General features: G+C 40.4%; 1 pseudogene; it reads right to left on the bottom strand.

Moving 5' to 3' along the window:
* Positions 1 to 11,938: 11,938 nt before the first annotated feature.
* LOC102472116 (prefoldin subunit 5 pseudogene) lies at positions 11,939 to 13,626 on the bottom strand (annotated as a pseudogene).
* Positions 13,627 to 18,809: the final 5,183 nt, after the last annotated feature.

Consider the following 18,809-nt stretch of genomic DNA (forward strand, 5'->3'; position numbering starts at 1 on the left):
TGCTTTCACACCATCCCAGTAGAACTGAGAAGTCACGATAGAGACAGTGTTCCACAAAACAAAAGGGATTTATTTTCTGGGCCTTTATAGAAAGTTTCCCAATCCCTGATGGCTAGAGGCTAGTATTTGTGGATTTCCTGGGTTTTGCAATCAAGTAAATGTCCAAGACTCATGAGCCTCTGGAATAAAGTAGGAGATCAACTTAGGGAAACGATGGCGGCAGGGCAAATCCAGACATTGCATACATCAGTGGTGAGCTGTCTGTCAGAACTCACCAACCTGGGAGCAGCTACATGGGGAGAGGATAATTGGGGTGGTATTTCTCAAGCATTGTTGTGCAGAACATTCATGTCATACAAAGGCTAAATCATTTTGTGACAAAAGTCTTCTTTGGGGAAAATAAGTTTGTTGAGGGCTTGGGTTAACAAAGATCAAGAGTTTTCTTGGAGATGTATAATCCACTAAGGTGTCATGGAACACAAGAAAAATATAATGTGCATGGAATTGCTCAGTCTTGTTTGACCCTAGAAACTATCTCTGGTGGCTTCAAATCTACCCTGGGTGCATGCGTGTGCATGCCCAAAAATCTCAGGAGGAGAATGAAGGAGAAGAGATTGTGGTATGGCCATCCCCCTGGGAGATGATTTCTCACTTTCTCTTTCTCTCTCTGGTGAGTAAAGATGCCATATGGCAAAAACCTTAAAGTAAACAAATATTCACTCTACAAATACTAGCATGAGTGCATCCATTTTCTAGCTCACTAAAATGTGGTGAAGGAGGCACCACAGCATCGCTGAAGCCAAGCAGGTTACAGTGGCACAGCCAGTGTTAGCAATGTCAGGACTATTGTGTGAAGAGAGAATTGAAATTTGAGAGCAGTGACTTAAATTCTCACACCAACGTCTTATCCATCTGAGTGGAGTAAATACCGTGACTAGGGACGATGTCATAAAAATATCTTGAATATTCTCTAAAAGGCAAAAGAAAAAGTTTGGTATTTTAATGATTATTAATAATCAAGTGGGGAGATGCATCCGAGAAGTAATTAATTCATATCAATACATTAAGCAGGATTGATGTCGCAGGGAATAAACAACCACAACTTCTTTGACATCCTCAAGACCAAGTACTACCAGCCACGTTTTTATCTCGAGTCAAGAAACCAATCTAGCTTACAAGGTATTTAATAGTTCTAGGACAAGACTGTGAAAGTATTTGGGACAAGTACTTTTTATTCAGTAAAGGATACGGGGCTAATGTCACACAATGTAACTGAGGCTGCTTTAATTCTCTTTCCTGTGTGGGTAAGTATTGTCAGAAAGGCACAAACCTTTACCATTAAGCTTAAGTCATTTAGCATAACAGCATTCCTACCATGGAGGCATTATTATTTCCATTGTGCTGAAGAGGTAACTGAGGTTGGGAGGGGTTATATTATAGGCTTCCTTTAAATCACCAAGTCAAGATCCCAAATCAAGCCTGTCCAGCTCCAAAACCTGTAACCTATTCTCATCTACATCCTCTCAGTTCTTGGCTAAGACACAATTTGCTTGGGATAGGAGATGACAATATACTTGGACAAAGTAGGCTGACTACTTGCCTGATATTTATTACAGGAGTTGTAAAGGTAGGATTGCCATTCCTTACCAAAATCAGAGCCAGAGGAAAGCAAAGGACATTTCTCATCTCAAAGGGTGGTGGCAGAGCCTTGGTTCAGGGTAGCATGAACTTTGGTAATACTTTGGGGGTTTCAAAGGTATCCATGGCACCTTGTGATTTCAGAATCTACCAGTACCTCTGAGAGACTGGCTGTATCGTGAGTGTGTGTGTATTTAAAAGAGCATTATTTGGAAATCAGAGTTCAGAAATCATCCTGCTGTTTGTTCTTGTTCGCTTTAACAAATGCACCTCCACACACAGAAAAAGTAGAACTGAGTTATATTATTTAACAATGCAAATGTGCTCCAAAGTTTGCCTTAATGGTATTCTACTCTTTGGTCCCTGAAAAGCTGGAGTAACAGGGATACATATGGTTTCCATTATGGATCTCACTCATTCCAGGGGTTTGCTCCCTTTCATATAAACAGGATTTTTCAGCAGGTTTATGACACTCAATTAGACAAAGCACTGCTCCGCCTCACCCGCCTTCGCTCTGCCTGGATTCCCTCTTATTCCCTCTCTTTTTCATTTCCCCCCAGAGGAGTGTCTAATTATTTTTGCCTTTCTCAACAGGTCATTTTCTCCTTAGTCTGGTTCTCATCTTCTCAGTGTTTTCTTTTTCATCTTTTTTAGTCCAGAGGATATCAGTGTGTTAGCTTCCTTGTAAATGCTGTGCCTAGTCAACAATCCTCATGTACTCGTAGTTTGTATACAGTGCTCAGGGATGCGCTTTGCTGATGCCGGTCAGATTCATTTCTATTGCTCCCTCTACTAAGCTCATGGCTCCCCTCCCAAGGTGTCATTTTGATTTTGCTTTTTAAACTTATTTACTTCCTTCATGAGAGAGAGAGAGAGAAGGAGAGAAATATCTATAAGAGGGTTTGCACACTGCGATCCACCCAGCCTATCAGCCTAGATTACGAGCACACACATGTGTGGAGTACAGGGAGCCCAGAACCTTCCCATGTGGGTCCAGTTGTATTACCACTGTGCCACCATCTGGACCCTCCTCCTTTTAAACATGTGTCTCGAGGTTCACACTGGCAAAGCCTCCAGTGACACCTTAGCACTTTTCATTCTCCAGACCTCCTGTTTGCCTTAGAAAGAGGCAAATCTAAATCACCCAACTATTGCAAAAGCAGATTTTGACCTGTGTGATCTGCAAATTGCCAATTAACAACTACTAATTAAGTGTAAATAACTAATTAAGTAGTTATTTACACCAGCCTCAGCACTAAGAGAGACACCTCCAGTGACCTAAATAAATAAATAAAACACAGTTCTGGTTTTGGGGAAAATTACCATCTAATAGGGACACTCAGACAAAACAAACAACTACCAATTCTGTGATCAAAGCAGACTTTGAATAAATGCCTAACTTTCTGCAGAGTGTATCATTCAGCCTTGCATGAGCAATGCCTCAGGCTTTGAACTGTATACCTGTGTTGGGTTCAAAAAAAGATCATGAACTCACATAGATTTAAAGTCAGACAAATATTTGGATTTTGTTTGGATTATAAGACATAAACAGTTCAATTGGTTTTGAAGAAAATGTGCATTTGTTTATGAGAGATTTAATTATTGCAGGTTTGGCTACATTTTCAGTCATTTACTTCACCAGAACACACCATCACAGATTATTACATGAGTTAAAAGACATATCACTGATGGCCCGTAGGCTAGTAATTGTCCTGTACTCCAGTGCCCAGCCTTTTGTAGCATGACGTACATTTTTACAGTTGAAATTTGTTCTTTTTTTTTTTTTTTGATCAATATTTAAATTCGTATTAGTAAAACAACACTTATATGATTGCAGGAGTTTAAGGGGGAATAAAGTGGAAATACTTTGGAACAGATACAAGACAGTAAAGTTTAATTCCCAAAGGATTAATATATAGAATTCTAAGTGAACACAGTGGGTTTTATATATGCCTTCCAAAGACAGTGTTCACTCACTGAAAACATAATACAAAAAAAATTCTACTTGAACTTTTATGTAATTTTCTGGATAGTGCTTTCAATTCGTGAGTTTGCTTTGCTAGTGAAATGTCCGATTTATAGATTTAATTGCATTTTAGAGGTGAGAAGAAACCTAGAAATTACTTCATTAAACTGATCAAGGACTAGAGAAAATGGTATATCATTTATTAAGCTTTTTAAAATGTTCTAGTCAGAGTTTCAAAAAAATTATTTTATGGATGAAAACTATTATCCATTCACTAAAGAAAATTTGATGATTATAGACTGCTATGCTTTGAATATGATTTATCTCCATAAAAACTCATGCTGAAGCTTGGTCTTAATTGCACCATAAGGCCAAGACCATAAGACCATAAGAGGAATTTTATTTCTTATGGTGCAGTAATATAATACATTGGGTCATTGGAGAAGTCATGATATATTTTTCTATTTTTTAAAAAGAATTATTTTATTTAACTTTATTTATTTATTTATTTATTTTAATATGACTAGAGTGGAACAGAGTGATAGAGAGAGAGAGAGAAAAAAAAGTGAAAAAGCTAGCCACTAGGTCCAGGACTTGAACCATGGTTGGCCATGTAGGAGTCTAACCACCATGCCACCTGTTGGCCCATTTTTCTGTTTTTCTAGGCAAAAATGCACCACGAATTTTCTGATGATCCAATATTTAAAGATGTTTATCTCTGGAAATCCATGTCTAACACAAAATAGCAAATTGGGTCATAAAATGAAGACCATGTTATAAAACAAAAGTTTAAAAAATTAAACTCTTAGATGAATTATGTGGTAAAGTCAAGCATCTTTTGTTGTCTTTTTTTAATTATCCATGATAGAATGTATGAGCGCATGCTAGAAAAGGAGTGCGAGAGAATGAGAAAAGCACCCTTCATCGGCAAAGGGCTCTGCAATGCCACTCCCTCTTCCTCCGATCCTCTAGCCTTCCAGGATTGTGGTCCCTACACATGTGCCTGGCATGTTTTCAGGCCAGGTGGGCCAGGGACTTGAACCATGATTAGCATGTGGCTTCCAGCTCTGCAGTCCAGTATGCTACTAACTGTCCCACAGGGGCTGGACCCCTTTATTTATTTAGTTTTAAGCCACTGGGTCCAGGACGCGAACTGTGGTCGACTACATGGGAGTCCAGTGACACAGTCATTAAGCTAACTGCTGGTCCCGGGCCCCTTTATTATCTTTTAAGATATTTCTGTAGGGGCTAATTGGTGGATGCCTTTTCATATACACCTCCAATGAAGTTAGGAATATAATTCAGATATTTTTTGCCCAGCAAACATCTGTATTGCAAATGTAGGTATTCTTTATTGCTCTTAAATTCTCCTTTTTTTTTTTTTTTTGGTGTTGGGGAGAGATTTTTGCTATAGGGCATGTGTGCTAACCAGAGAGACATAGAGAGATAGGAAGACAAAAAGCGAGAAATCACCCCACTGTGGGAATAGCCATGCTGCGATCCTTTCTCCTCCATTCTCCTCTCAGGATCTTGGCCACACACACACACACACACACATACACACACACATGCCTGGCATGAGTTTAAGCTGCCAGGTCTGGGTCTCAAACTGCAGTCAACTATGTGAGAGTTCAGTGACGTAACCATTATGTAATCTGCTGGTCCCAACTTCTTCATTCTTTTAAAAAAACTTTCCTCATCTCTCTTAAAAATGTTGTTGCCAATTTGATGCATATAAATGTGTGTGGGGGGAATCTCTGAATGGGCAATGCTAGAGGAGGAGGAGTATTCTTGGTTACCTTGTGTGGCTTCTTGGTTTCTACTTATTGGTCAGTCTTGAAGATGAGTTTTGACTTTTGTTTGGACAGTTAGAAAAAGTCAAAAAGGGCTCATGGGGGTTTTATCGATTTAGATCTATATTGTGGCCCACCTCTCAGGGAGGGGCGATGTCCATGGACTTCAGAGGACGTTCTCTGGGGAAGAGCAGTTGTGCTGGAGAGAAATTGAACACCCATAGAGTGGACATAGTCATTGACTAATGCCTTTTCAAGACTTTCAAGGAGTCAGAGAAAAATGCCAGGCACAAGGTTTCTGTGTTTGAAGAATTAATACAAAAAGACCCTTGACATTTCCATAATAAAAAAGGAAAAAAATTAATACAGAAATCACAGCAATACTTGACATTTGAAAAAGTGTCTTTTTCTTTTTAAATGTAGTTGCAAGATTTAATGGAAACTTGATGTACAACACAAAAACAGTTCAAAATGTTTTGTTTTCCAAATATGAGATCTATTCATTTGGGCTTTATGGAAGCAAATAACTCAGTTATCATCAGTTTATCACCCTACTCCCATCAAATGTCCCCCTGGACAGGACAATAATTCAATCTTAGTTGTCTTCTAGAGAAAAGCAAGTTTAACTGTTTACCCTAAAACCTATATCTTTTCCATTTCAGCCCAAATTTCTTTAACTTTTCCCCCCACTTTCTAAAATGCTCTCAGAAAATAAGAGAATAATTCTAATGTATCTTGGGAAAATTGTAGCCAGAGGAGATTTCCTTCTATTCTTTGTAAAAATTGATTTCTTCTTTACAGTGTTGATAATCAATAAAAGCCTTTACTCAAACTCCCCAAAGTGCCCAGGGTAACCCAGTCCTTCGATAAATCTAGAGACTCTCCCATGGGTTTCCAGCCCAAACACCCCGCCACTTTTATGATGATGTATGAGGGTCATATCCAGAGACTTACCCGACATCCTCTAAATTAAAAGTCATTGGAGCAGGTAGTTTAAGGAACAGATTTATAACAAGTTTCAAATGAAACAAAGGTATTCCTCACAGCTGTGAGCCATCTGCAACCAATTTTCTCATACTCAGGGTATATTGAAGATAAATATTCTTCCCATACCTGCCCCACCCCCTCAGCACACACAGAGCTTCATGTAATATGCCACCCAAAGGAACCTTAATGTTTCAAAACATACAGCTGTTCAGTCTCCCTTTGGCCTTTCTTCTTGTAGTTCATATCGATTTCAAATCATTATTACACTCGCTACCCAGATCCTTACATTGCTGTTTAACCTGAGAATGCTGGTTAGAAAAGTTAGGATCATTGTGCTTGCCACAAGGTTCACAGCTATGACTGATTATATGGCGTGGTCATGAGTAATATTAGAATCATAGTCTGGATAATTTCCCATATGAGTGCAGAGAAAAATATGATAACAGAGTAATATATCCTAGTGATCTAGAGCAGGACCTGAATCTGGCAGAAATAGGTTTAGGGCTTTCCCCTAGTTATATAAACTTGGCCTCCGTTTTTTTTTTTTTTTTTTTTTTTTGAGAGGTTTTTGCTATAGGGCGCGTGCGCTCGCCAGACAGACAGAGAGAAACAGAGAGACAGAAAGCAAGAAATCACCCCCCACGGGGGATGGCCATGCCACAATCCTATCTCCTCCATTCTCCTCTCAGGATCTTGGGCACGCACGCACATGTGCCCGGCGTGAGTTCTAAGCCACCGGGTCTGGTCCTCGAACCGTGGTCGCCCACGTGGGAGTCCAGCGACATAGCCACTATGCTAACTGCTGGTCCCCCCCTTTTTTTTTTTTTAATTAAATTGCCAGAGGGCACATGCATTTGCTAGAGACAGAAAGACAGTGAGAGGGAAAATACCTTCCAATGGGATGTGGTTATGCAACAATCCTTTTTTCTCCATGTTTCCATTACATCTGAATTATGGGCACACATGCACACATGTTCTCAGAGTATTTTTCAAACGACCAGGACTGGGATTTGAACTGAAGGCAGTCATATGGATCCAGTTCCCAATGCACAACACCTACCTGCTATACTACAGGGTCAGCCCCTATAATCTGGGGTTATAAATAGTACCTATCTCATAGGGATCTTCCCTCAAAGGGAAGATTATAATGAATGTAAAATCTCTAGGAAAATCTCTAGAAGGTGCTTAGCAACAATAAAAATGAGTTGTTGTTATTTTTATAAACGATAATACAGACATTCCCCAACTTACATAGTTCAATTTAGGATTTTTTGACTTTACAATGGTGCACAAGGGATGCTATTCAGTAGAAACTCAAATACTTTGAATACCCATACAACCATTCTGTTTTTCACTTTCAGAACAGTATTCAATAAATTACATGAGATGTTTAACACTTGGTTATAAAATGGGTTTTGAGTTAGATGATTTTGTCCAACTGTAGGCTAATGTAATGTTCTGAGTGCATTTAAGATAGGTTATGCTAAACTGTGATGTTCGGTAGGTTAGGGAAATAAAATGCATTTTTGATTTATGATATGTTCAGTTTATGATGGATGTATAAAAACATAACCCTATTGTAAGATGAGAAGCATCTGTACTTTGTTTTTGTTATTTTATTTTTGCTATAGGGCACATGTGCTCACAGAAAGACAAAGAGAGAGAGAGAGAGAGAAAGTGAGAAATCACCCCTCCAGGAAGGATGGCCACGCCACAATCCCTCATTTTCTTCTCAGGATTTTGGGCATGCACGCATATGCACCCAGTGTGATTTTTTTTTTTTTTGGAGAGTTTTTTGCTACAGGGTGCGTACACTTGCCAGAGAGACAGAAAGCAAGAAATCACCCTCCCCCCCGAGGGGTGGAGTGGAGCCACACCATAATCCCTTCTCCTCTATTCTCCTCTTGGGGTCTTGGGCACACATACACACACACACCTGCTGTAAATTTAAGCCACTGGGTCCAGGACTTGAACCATGGTTGACTACATGGGAGTCCAGCGACATAGCCATTACACTACTGGTCCCAAGTGTGATTTTTTTAAAGTGTCAGGTCTTGATGCTCGAATCATGGTCAGACGTGTGGGAAGCCACACCTTTACTACACTTCCTGCTGGCCTGCATCTATAATGTTAAATTTACTTTTATGAAGCATGATGATCATATGATAAAATACTAAGACGTGACTATCATAGGTAACCTTCTGGACCTATCACCTCATACGACTGCATTTGTGCAGCATGAATTAATGTTTATCCCAGCATTTATTTCTTAAACTGGCCTACATAAACATTAGCATCTCATAAGATACAAAAGGATACATACACACATACACACATGCGCACACAAACATTTTGTGGACAAATGAGTTAGAGTTAAATATAATTAGTCTTCCCTGCAAAATTTCCCAGAGTCTTTAGTGTAATAGTTGTCACTTTCATTTTCTACCTGACAGGAGTCATGGAAATTATTGTTTCCTTTGTTAACTTATTTTTTAGTATTTTTTAAATTTAATTTTTCCCTCTCTCTCTCTCTCTCTTTTATTTTATTTTTTTAGAGACAGGGTCTCTCTCTATTGCCTTGGCCTCAAACTCACAATGTCTTGCCTCAGCTTCCTGAGTAACTGGGATCATGGATGCAGGTCACTGCAACTAGCCATACAGTTCACATTTTTTTCCCAATCTTATTTGATGTTTCCCACTTCCTATGTTATAAATGTGAAATGCTTATTATTATTATTATTATTATTATTATTATTATTTTCATTTAACTGCTTTCAACTACTCACTTTGTGTCCTAATGATAAGGTCGGAGCCCATAACTTTGGTCATTCCACTCTGATCCAGTCCAGTTAAAAACTTCAGCCTCATCACCGGTGTAACACGACTTATGCTGTTCTCTTTCTCTAGCTGGACACGCAAAGTAGGGAGAGAGACTGTGCTGCCCCTTCACAATTACTCTCCTCCCACTTCTGGTTGTTTTATTTGTCCTAGAATAAGAAAGCATTATTAATGGTCGCAAATAGTAAATGTCCTTGTTTTTAAAGAATTCATTTAACTTCATTTATTATTATTATTGTTATTATTTTCCAGTTTGATCAGAGAGAGACAGGGAGGGGTGAGAAAGCAAGCTGCGAACTGCGGTCGGCCATGTGGGAGTCCAGTGCCTTTAACCACCATGCAACCTGCTGGCCCCAGTAAATGCCCCTTTCTAAATAGAGTGCAACTTAATATATTATTGTGTGTCTTGACCTCTTGGTAGATTCTGATTAGCTGTGGAATCTCTGTGTGATTTGGCATGACAGACTTCTAAATGCCAATTTTCTCATAGGGCCCTTGTTTACTTTCTCTTGGGATGGGGATGGGGGGGTGGATCTTCACTGCATCACTGCATAATGCCTTGATGAGCTCTTGGGTTCACTTCTTCCAACTTTTCTCAGTTCTCTCTGGCATGGTGCATTCTACAGCTTCTTGTTTCTGGTGACACCCCTCGTCCACCCCGACTGTCAGTTGCTAAGGGGGATCTCAACTAGCACCTTCTTTACTTGATATGTGGGAGGGGAAGAAACCCCTCCCTTTACAATAGGAGAGGAAAGAACTATGGTCCAATCTGCTTCAGGCCAAAGACTCTTGAACCCATGGCGTGTCTTCCTCCCCCACCTTCCTTGCTATTCCTCACACATAGAAAAGGCTTGGGCTTGGGTGATGGTGGCAGTTACTGGAGGTAGTTCAGCTGTCACTTAGCCCTAGAGATAGTGAACATCTGGTCCTCAGTTGCTTACAATTCTCTTCATTTTTTTTAAAGAAGTATTTTATTTAACTTTATTTATTTTAATTTGACCAGGGAGAGACAGAGAGAGAGAGAGAGAGAGAGAGAAATCAAGCCACCAAGTCTGGGACTCGAACGGTGGTTGGCCATGTGGGAGTCCAGCGTCCTTAACCACCACACCACCTGCCAGCCCCAATTCTCTTCATTCTTTAGAATGCAGGTTGTTTCTGCCTTGGTCTTACTCAGCAGAAAATGCCAATCAGCATTTTGTAACAATTCCTAAAGTCTTGCTGGACATAGGGGGTTGTGCACTACAGTTGATCAAATGCTGGATTCTAAGTTTCATGAAGACAGGGACTACAACCACTGTCTTGTTCATTTCATTTATCTCCTCCCTGCTCTCCTAGTACTTAAGAGGAGCTCAGTAAATGTTTAGTATTTTCTCAGTAAATGAACAAATAAATGAATAATTGATATACCTAGTTTTCTTTAAACTGTAGTATGGATAAGAATTACTTGGGGAACTTGTTTTTAATCCAGTTCAGGCTTCAGAGATTCTCAGTTAATAGATCTGGGTGGAGGGATTGAATATACTTCAGGAAATACTATTTCATCTAGACCCTAGATAGACTAGCCTGGCTTAGATTCTATAACTACCAGCTAACAATTGCTAAACACACATTTTTAATGCTATTTTCAGCAATTCTTACTTGCCTGCATATGAAAAAAATATCTACAGGCACATTCAGGCCCAAATACACACATGACACATAGCTAAGAGTAGAGAGGTCTGACTCATGAAATACAACCTCATGGAAAATGTCATTGCAAAAACCTGTAATCGGTTCTGACTTAATACATGTGGGTGGAAAGTTCTTTCCTCATGATGATGAAATCATGTGTTTATATGCCACAAATTGAGATTCCTTAGTTCCCAGGGTGCTTGTCTATGGTGAAACCCAGGCAGGAGCCATGGATGGGGAAGCGAGGGGCCTTCCATTTTGTAGGTAGCGACTGTTGTAAGAATAAATTACAGACTGGATTCTCTGGACTTTTCAGTACAATGTATTTCACAAGCACATAATGAAGTTTTTAACCCAAATACTTCCCCAAAGTGGTCATCCTCACTGCAGGCAAAGAAAGTAAGTTTCAGCTATAACCAGGCATATGTAAACCCATAAGAACTTGATTTAATTAGGAAAGATTAGAATAGACAGAATAATATTTTTAACATAAATGAACTATAATAGCTACAACTTGTTCTATTTTACACATTTCCTTTAATATCGGATTGCTGGAAAAATCATGACACATTTTTGCATAGAAAGAAAAATACGTCATAACTTTTCTGATGATGCAATAGTTTTCTGTTGAAATAAGCATACATACAGAAAAATGCATTTCATATATTTTCTTTTATCCTGTGGCATAGCTAAATTCTCTTAGAAACATAGACTAAATACTCAAAAAATATATTGCTTATTTGCAATGAAGTATTAATCATGAGTATGTAATCAACAGCTATAGAGGGTACTTTCACCAGATTAGGTTGTTATTTTGTAAGTCACGCCAGTTTTCAATGTTTTCTAGAAAATTAGAGCACATTATTTGGCATGTTGCTATTAGATAAAATTGAAGTCTCAGAGAACAATCTGGCAAGATATAAGGGAAGGAGGTCACAATCTTTTTCTTTTCTTTTCTTTTTTTTTTTTCCCCAGTTAGCACATTTATTAGCATTATACACAAGACCCTTCCCTTCCCTGACAGCAGGCAGCCTGGCCCACAGAGTCCCAGGCCACTGAGCAGGGTCCTTCTGCCTCATTTGGGCAACAAACTCTCAGGCCTTGGCAGTAGCCTGAGCTGCCCCCAGGGCTGTGAGCTGCTGAATCTTCTGGCTCATCATTTCCATGACAGCCTGTTTCATAGCATGCTTCTCTTGTAGAGCTGGCTGGATTTTCTCCATTTGCTTGGTGAGAAAATCTATCTTTCTCTTGAAGAAGTCCTTGGCATCTTCAGCCGTCTTCTCTACATAGTAGCTAGTTCCCACATCAATGAGCACATGTTCCACATCATGCAGCTTCCCAGGGACATACATAGAACTCGTCAATGGGACGAGTAATTCTTTCCCCTCGATGCTCTTGTTCTGCACGTTCAGATAGTCCTTGGCCTCCACTTACTTGGTCTGTACCACCTTGAGCTGGGCAATGGACATGGACAAGAACTCCAAAATGTAAGTGATAAGATTTTCAGAGGCGAAGTCAGAACCTGCAGCCTTCAAATGACTGAGTTATGACTGGAGCCTCCATAGTCCCTTTCCTCAAAGCTACTCATTAGAATCAGATGTGCGACTATAAAACAGAACTAGGGGGACTGATGCTGAAGTATTCTTGGATAAAAGTAGGCTCAAAGACTCATGACACAATGAAACTTATGGGGTTAAAAACATCTGTTTTGGAACCAGATGGTGGTGCCATGGTAAAAGGCAACATTCTTCAAGGCTGACCCACATGGGAAAGTTCCAGGTTCATGTCTGGAGACCTGTTCAACTATGCTGGGCATGCGCATGGTCTAGCTGGGGCTGGGGGTGGATCATGCCACTGAGACCATCTTGGGGTGCTATCTCTCTGTCTCTGTCTCTCTACTTCTCATTTGTGGAAGAAATGAATAAACTTTAAGGAAAGTGTTTCTAACAATAAATAAATTGACAAAATTCAAATTTTACGTCATAAAATGTAGCAAGTAACTTGTAGTTGAGTATTTGTCTGTGCCCCCTCCCTTTCCTCTCCCTTCCCCTCATACCTTCCTTTATCTATCTCTGTCTTTCTTCTTCCATTACCTCTTTTCTTTCTTCCTTTCTTTTTCCATTTCAGATTATTAAGTTCTTTTGTGTTGTTGGAAAAGTGAAAAAAAAAGTGTCATGATTTTTCCAACAACCCAATACTTGGCCACCCTTAGACTGTTTATAAGGGAGAGACTTTAATCTGGATAATCAAACCAGAGCACTGGTAAGTCCCTCAATCCTATCAGAGAGGTCTTTTTTGAGTTCTTATTATGTCTAGTTTCTTGGGGGATATGTGTGAGAAGGGGAGGGGTTGTGGGAGAGCAGGAACTCACAGAAAAAAAATGGGGCCAGGCATTTTTGATCATTATGTGAAGTCAGCATAGAGTTGGCTTATTTACACATCCAAAGGGCTCCCAAAGTTGTAATGCCTTTCAACCCAGAGCTCTCAATACTTTCTGAGTAATCATAGAAAGCCTAATTGAATCTCGACTCCAAGGATAGCTTTCAGACATCAGCAGGAAATGTGGGCAATCTCTCTAGGGCTTTGAAGAAGGACTGGGGCAGAGGAGAGTCCTAGGAATCTCTGTAGGGTAGGGCACAAAGTCTCAGGTCACTTACCTCTGTCTCTAAGTCCCAATGGCTCGCTGGTAGTGTCCAAAGCGTAGTGCTGTTTGTTGGCTGTAGGGGGTGGCATTTGGCACACCCATGTGGTATATTTTGATAGAACAACTTTCCAAATACCTTATGATGAAGATTTTATTTATTTATTTATTTACATTTTAAAAGAATACAAGGGGTCTAAGTGTTACTCGTCTCAGAGTATACCCCTGTCTACTTGGGTATAATTTCTGACACTGAAGCTGGATGTACTTCCCACTCACTAACCAGTCATTACTCTACACTGTGTTTAAATCAATACTATGGTGATCCCAGCTGGAATGACAGAAACGTGTTAGCTTACTAAGGGAAGACAACCTCCTGTGGGACACGAAGCTGTTGGTTACAAACAGAGAGGATTCCTACATAATGCTGGGTGATCCGTGGATGTGAAGGGGAAATTTAAAAACATATTTCATCTGTAGGGCTCTTTGTAACTGTTAAGAATTTTTTTAAAAATTCAGAAATCCAGTGATGGGTTTCAAAATGTTCTTTTTTTGTGTGTGTGCTTTGATGATTTAATAGAGGTACTTTTCCAACAACAATTAAAAAAAAACACATAGTAATGCAGGCACAATTATGATCTATAATTGCAATTGTGAATCACTATTATGTTCACATTTATGTGTCCCATAAGATGGGCTTTTGATGAGACCCAGAGACTTTTCTGCTGAATCAACACAAAGACATCATATATATGTCTGCCAAATTTCTATTCAAGTATGTGGCCCTGATCCATTAAATTTGAAAATTTGCATTAATTCACATTTGTAGGTGCATTCCTAATGATTGGCAATTTTATAACTATTTATAGCACAAGATTTTCCTCCTTGTGATTCTACAGATTAATCCATGTTTATAAGAAAACGAATAGAGCTAGAAATAAACCAGACACTAAAATGAAGGTAGTACATTTAGATGGTCTATACATCTATGTGTGTTTTTTAAAAATTGATGTATATTTGTAAAGTCAATAGTCAAATATGTTATCTTTTTAATTATGCACAACCTGAATCCAATGGATAAAGTTAAATTTTAAAAAGTTTAATTAATTAATTATTATTAAAAAAAATTCCTATAGGATATATGTGCTCACCAGAGAGAGACAGTGAAGAAAGAGAGAGAAAGAGAGAGAGAAAAAGCAAGCCACCTGGTCCAGGACTCAAACCATTATTGGCCATGTGGGAGTCCAACCCTTTAACCACTACGCCACCTGCTGGCCCCTGGGTTGAATTTTTATGTACCACCGATGTTTATATGTTGAAACTCTAGGACTCAGTGTGATGTTATCTGAAAGTGGAGCTTTTCAGAAGGAAATAGATACAGATGAGGTCACGAGGGTGAGGTCCTCATGATGGAATTAATACCCTTGTAAGAAGAGCGAGCTTTCTCTAACCAACACACACTGAGGAAAGGCCTCGTGAGCCCACAGTGAGGACACAGCTGTCTACAAGCTGGGAAAAGAGTTCTCACCAGGAACAGAATCTACCACCACCTTAATCTTGGACTTCTGTTGTTTAAGTCACCCAGTTCATAGTGTTTTGTAATGGCGGTCTGACCTAATACAGGCTGTTAGGAATGTATTCAGTCACAAATAACAAAAACTCTGGGAGCCAGTAGTTGGTGTGGTGGTGGAGGTGCCGGATGCTTACATGGCCAGCCGCAGTTCAAGTCCTGGACCTGGTGGCTTGCTTTCTTACTTTCCTTTTCTCTCTCTCTGGTCAAATTAAAAAGGATCATAACAATAAATAAATAGTTAAATAATTCTTAAAAAAAAAAAAAAAAACCTCTGAAATTGGCTTAAGCATTAGGATTTACTTGTGTTACGAAAATGGGCAGGGCTAGCTAGTGCAAGCCAGTGTGGCAGCTTATGGTACCCTGGTGACCCACTCCCCCATCTTTGACATTCAGACTTTCACGTCCAAGCTTGTCCCCTTATAGTCACAAGGTAGCTGCAGCACAACCAAGCCTCACCTCTGTGTTCCAGATGAAAATAAATAAATAGAAAGAAGGAAAGAAAGAAAGAAAGGAGGAGAGAAGAAAGAAAGAAAGAAAGAAAGAAAGAAAGAAAGAAAGAAAGAAAGAAAGAAAGAAAGAAAGAAAGAAAGAAAGAAAAAGAAAGAAAGGTTGTTCTGTTTTCCTAGTGAGGCTTTGCTTTTTCACTTGGGAAAGTTTGTCCACACCAGGGGCTCCTATTTCTTGTTGGTTGGAACTATGCTACATGGCTATTTTGAGTTGCAAAACCAAACTGTATCCATCTGTAGTACTGGGGATCTTTTATTAGAAAAATATTGCACCCCTTGGAACATCCATTCAAAACTTTTACATAAATGTTCTCTATCCCAAATGCACTCACAGCCTCTCTGGGAGGGATAAGCCCCAATTCCCTCCCAGCCACCGCATTATTTGTGAAGTTCGGGATTCTCAGGTGATACGTAAACCTCCCTGTCAGATCTGAGTGTGGCTCTAGTGTCCTGAGACGTTCATTCCACCTGGGCTGAACTGACCACTGGACTTAGGACGTGTCTCAGGGATGCACAGGGAGGCGCCAGCAAACAGCCACCTTTTGTACATTTCAGGTCATCTGTAAACTTTGCACTCTTTGCTGGTTTGATAACAACACTCAAGTGAAGTCAACCTTGAGCTGAGTCCAAGTCAGAATTCTTACAAACTTGGACTCTGCAAGCTTTATGGACTGGCCTAATTGTTTGGGCTGGTTTTGCTATGTCTACGAATTGTCAGAGCAACTAGTGGATTCAACAGAGGCAAACGGAATCGTGGGTTAATTCAGTCAGCGTGGTGCATTGGGTAACCTTAGGTAGACACAACTTTCAAGTTTCCATTTTCTGATACACAAGCTCTAAAAAGAGGCCTAATAAACACAGGAGCAAACCTGGACTATGCATGCAACTTTTACCTGTATTTCCTTCTCATGAGAGGCTTCTTAGAGCATGATTACAGCTTCCCTGCTCTTCCTATAAAGTCTCCACAGCTTCCCTCACATTTAAAAGAAAAAGGCAGACTTCCTAAGAAAAGGGCTGTGTTCCATGTTATATTTCATTCTAAAAACAACAGTGTCTGCTGATTTATGCTCCCTCTGTGACATGTACCAGGAAGGCACTGCTGGTGGAGTGCTCATTAATTACCACCACTGTCTTCCTAGGCTCCTTACAGCTTTTTCATAGTTTTTGATCAACGAGAAGAGAAACAATGAGAAATGTTTTGGCATTGGGAGTGGATGAAATAAAGCATGTTTCACTGTGAAAGTCTCGCCAGTCATTTTGGAATGACTGGGTTACTGGGCAGAGGTAGGGTGTGATTGCTCACGTAGCATTCAATAAATGCAAAGTATTCTAGAGAATCCGCTGCCAGTAAGTTTGGCTCTGAATTTGAGTATCTCTGGGTCAGTAAGGACATGTAGTTTCAGGCCCCTTAAAACAACGATGCATGTGCTGCTTAAGCAGAATCAGGAGCCACTAGGGGGCAGTACAGCATAGAAAGTGCGATGCAGACGGGAGGACATTTCAGTGCTTTAAAGGACGTCAAGCTTTCTGGGGGTTAGGGCAGGCAAGGAGGGAGTCCTCAAAAGGCAGCTAAAAACAATAACTTCTACAATTACCCCTGTGGCAAAAAATTAAACCAATTAGCAAAGATAGCTGCCTTCCATTGGAATTCAGGGCGACTAACAGGAGGAAAGTAGACGGCCATCCCTAGATGTTGATCCCTCATCTCAATAATGAAAGGAGAAGTTAGCTACTCTCCTAAACGGAGACCAAGGGACCAAAAACCGAAAGAAAGGGTAAAGTACAGTTTCCCTCACTTGGTGCTAATGGCACCAGAAAGCATTGAGAACCAGACGAACCTGGGTTTATATGGCAGTTCTAGCATTTACTTGGTGTTGCCACGTTGGGCCGAGGTTGTTTAAGTCTCTCAGTTTCAGTTTGCTCACCTGATAAATCTGGATAACAATCGTTGCTACCTTATGGAGGGAGTGCTTGGGAGGTTTACGTACAGTATGGTGTGTGAAGAGCTTAATTCACCCAGGTAGCCCTCGATAGATGTGGGCCAGGACTATGCGGGGTGATTCTACAGTTCAACGTTGGGAATAAACTTTGCACTTTTTAAGTTTACACTCAGGCTTCTCCTAGACAGAGGCTAGGAGAAGTGGGTCCAGCAGTGGAGGAAGAGGTGACAATGCAAATAATGTGGCTTACATACTGGTCCTCCCTGGGGGTTCAGCAAGTGAACATGCTCTGGGCAGGAGACCATGACTGGCTAGTCTCTTGGCTGTGTGCCCCAGGCTCCCGACCAAGGAGGGGAAGCCTGAGAGCACAGTGCAGGTGGGGTGGGGCAGGAATGAGCAATAGCGTCTGATACCTGCCTGTATCTCCTGCCTTTCAAACGTTTTGCAGGCTTGAACTGCATTGTTAGGGAGGTTGGAAGCCTGGGGAGTTGAGCAAGACCCCTAGTTACCCAGAAAACTCTGCTTCCTGTTTTTATTCTTGCCACTCTTTTGACTCCTTTTCTTAGCTCCTTCCTTTCATGCTTGTGTTAGTCCTGCATCTGAGCTTACAACAACCTGTTCTCCATGGCCTGCAAACATCTCTTCTATCACTCATCTGTCCAACCTGTATTTATTGAGCACTTACTGTGTGCTAAGTACTGGGAATGCAGTGTTGAAAGAGAGTAGGGCCCTGCCCTGGGAGAGGGGAAATTTTGGGGGGTGATAGAGAGGTAAGACATTTGTGGGACACAGATAGGGTTTATTATCTGTTGATGACTTCATAGATAGTATTCTCACCTGGGCTGGACTGAGGTGTATATCATGCTGGGTAAGTTCTCTTTACAATCTAAATGATGTACAGTGATTGAATGTACAAATAGTAATAAGAAGAAGAGAAAAGAGAGCAGACCCTGCTGTGATGAAGCAGACTGTCTAGGGAGGAAGGCAGATGATAAACAGACAAATGAGATCCTCCTGAGAGTGATGGAGTTGTAGGTAAAGGGGACAGTTGAAGTGCATGAGATGGTGCGGTCAAGGAAGGCTTCCCTAGAATGGGTGACATTAAAGCTAAGACCTGAATGATGAAAATGAGTCATCTATGTGCGTATTGAAACGTTCCAGGCAAATGCAAAGACCTCAAAGAGGGTCTGCTGCATTTGGGGTTGGAGGGAAGGGCTGACCCAAGGCCTGCAGAAAAAAAAGAGGTGTGGTGAGAA

This window comes from Tupaia chinensis, unplaced genomic scaffold (assembly GCF_000334495.1).
Source record: "Tupaia chinensis unplaced genomic scaffold, TupChi_1.0 Scaffold000318_1, whole genome shotgun sequence".
NCBI lineage: Eukaryota > Metazoa > Chordata > Mammalia > Scandentia > Tupaiidae > Tupaia > Tupaia belangeri.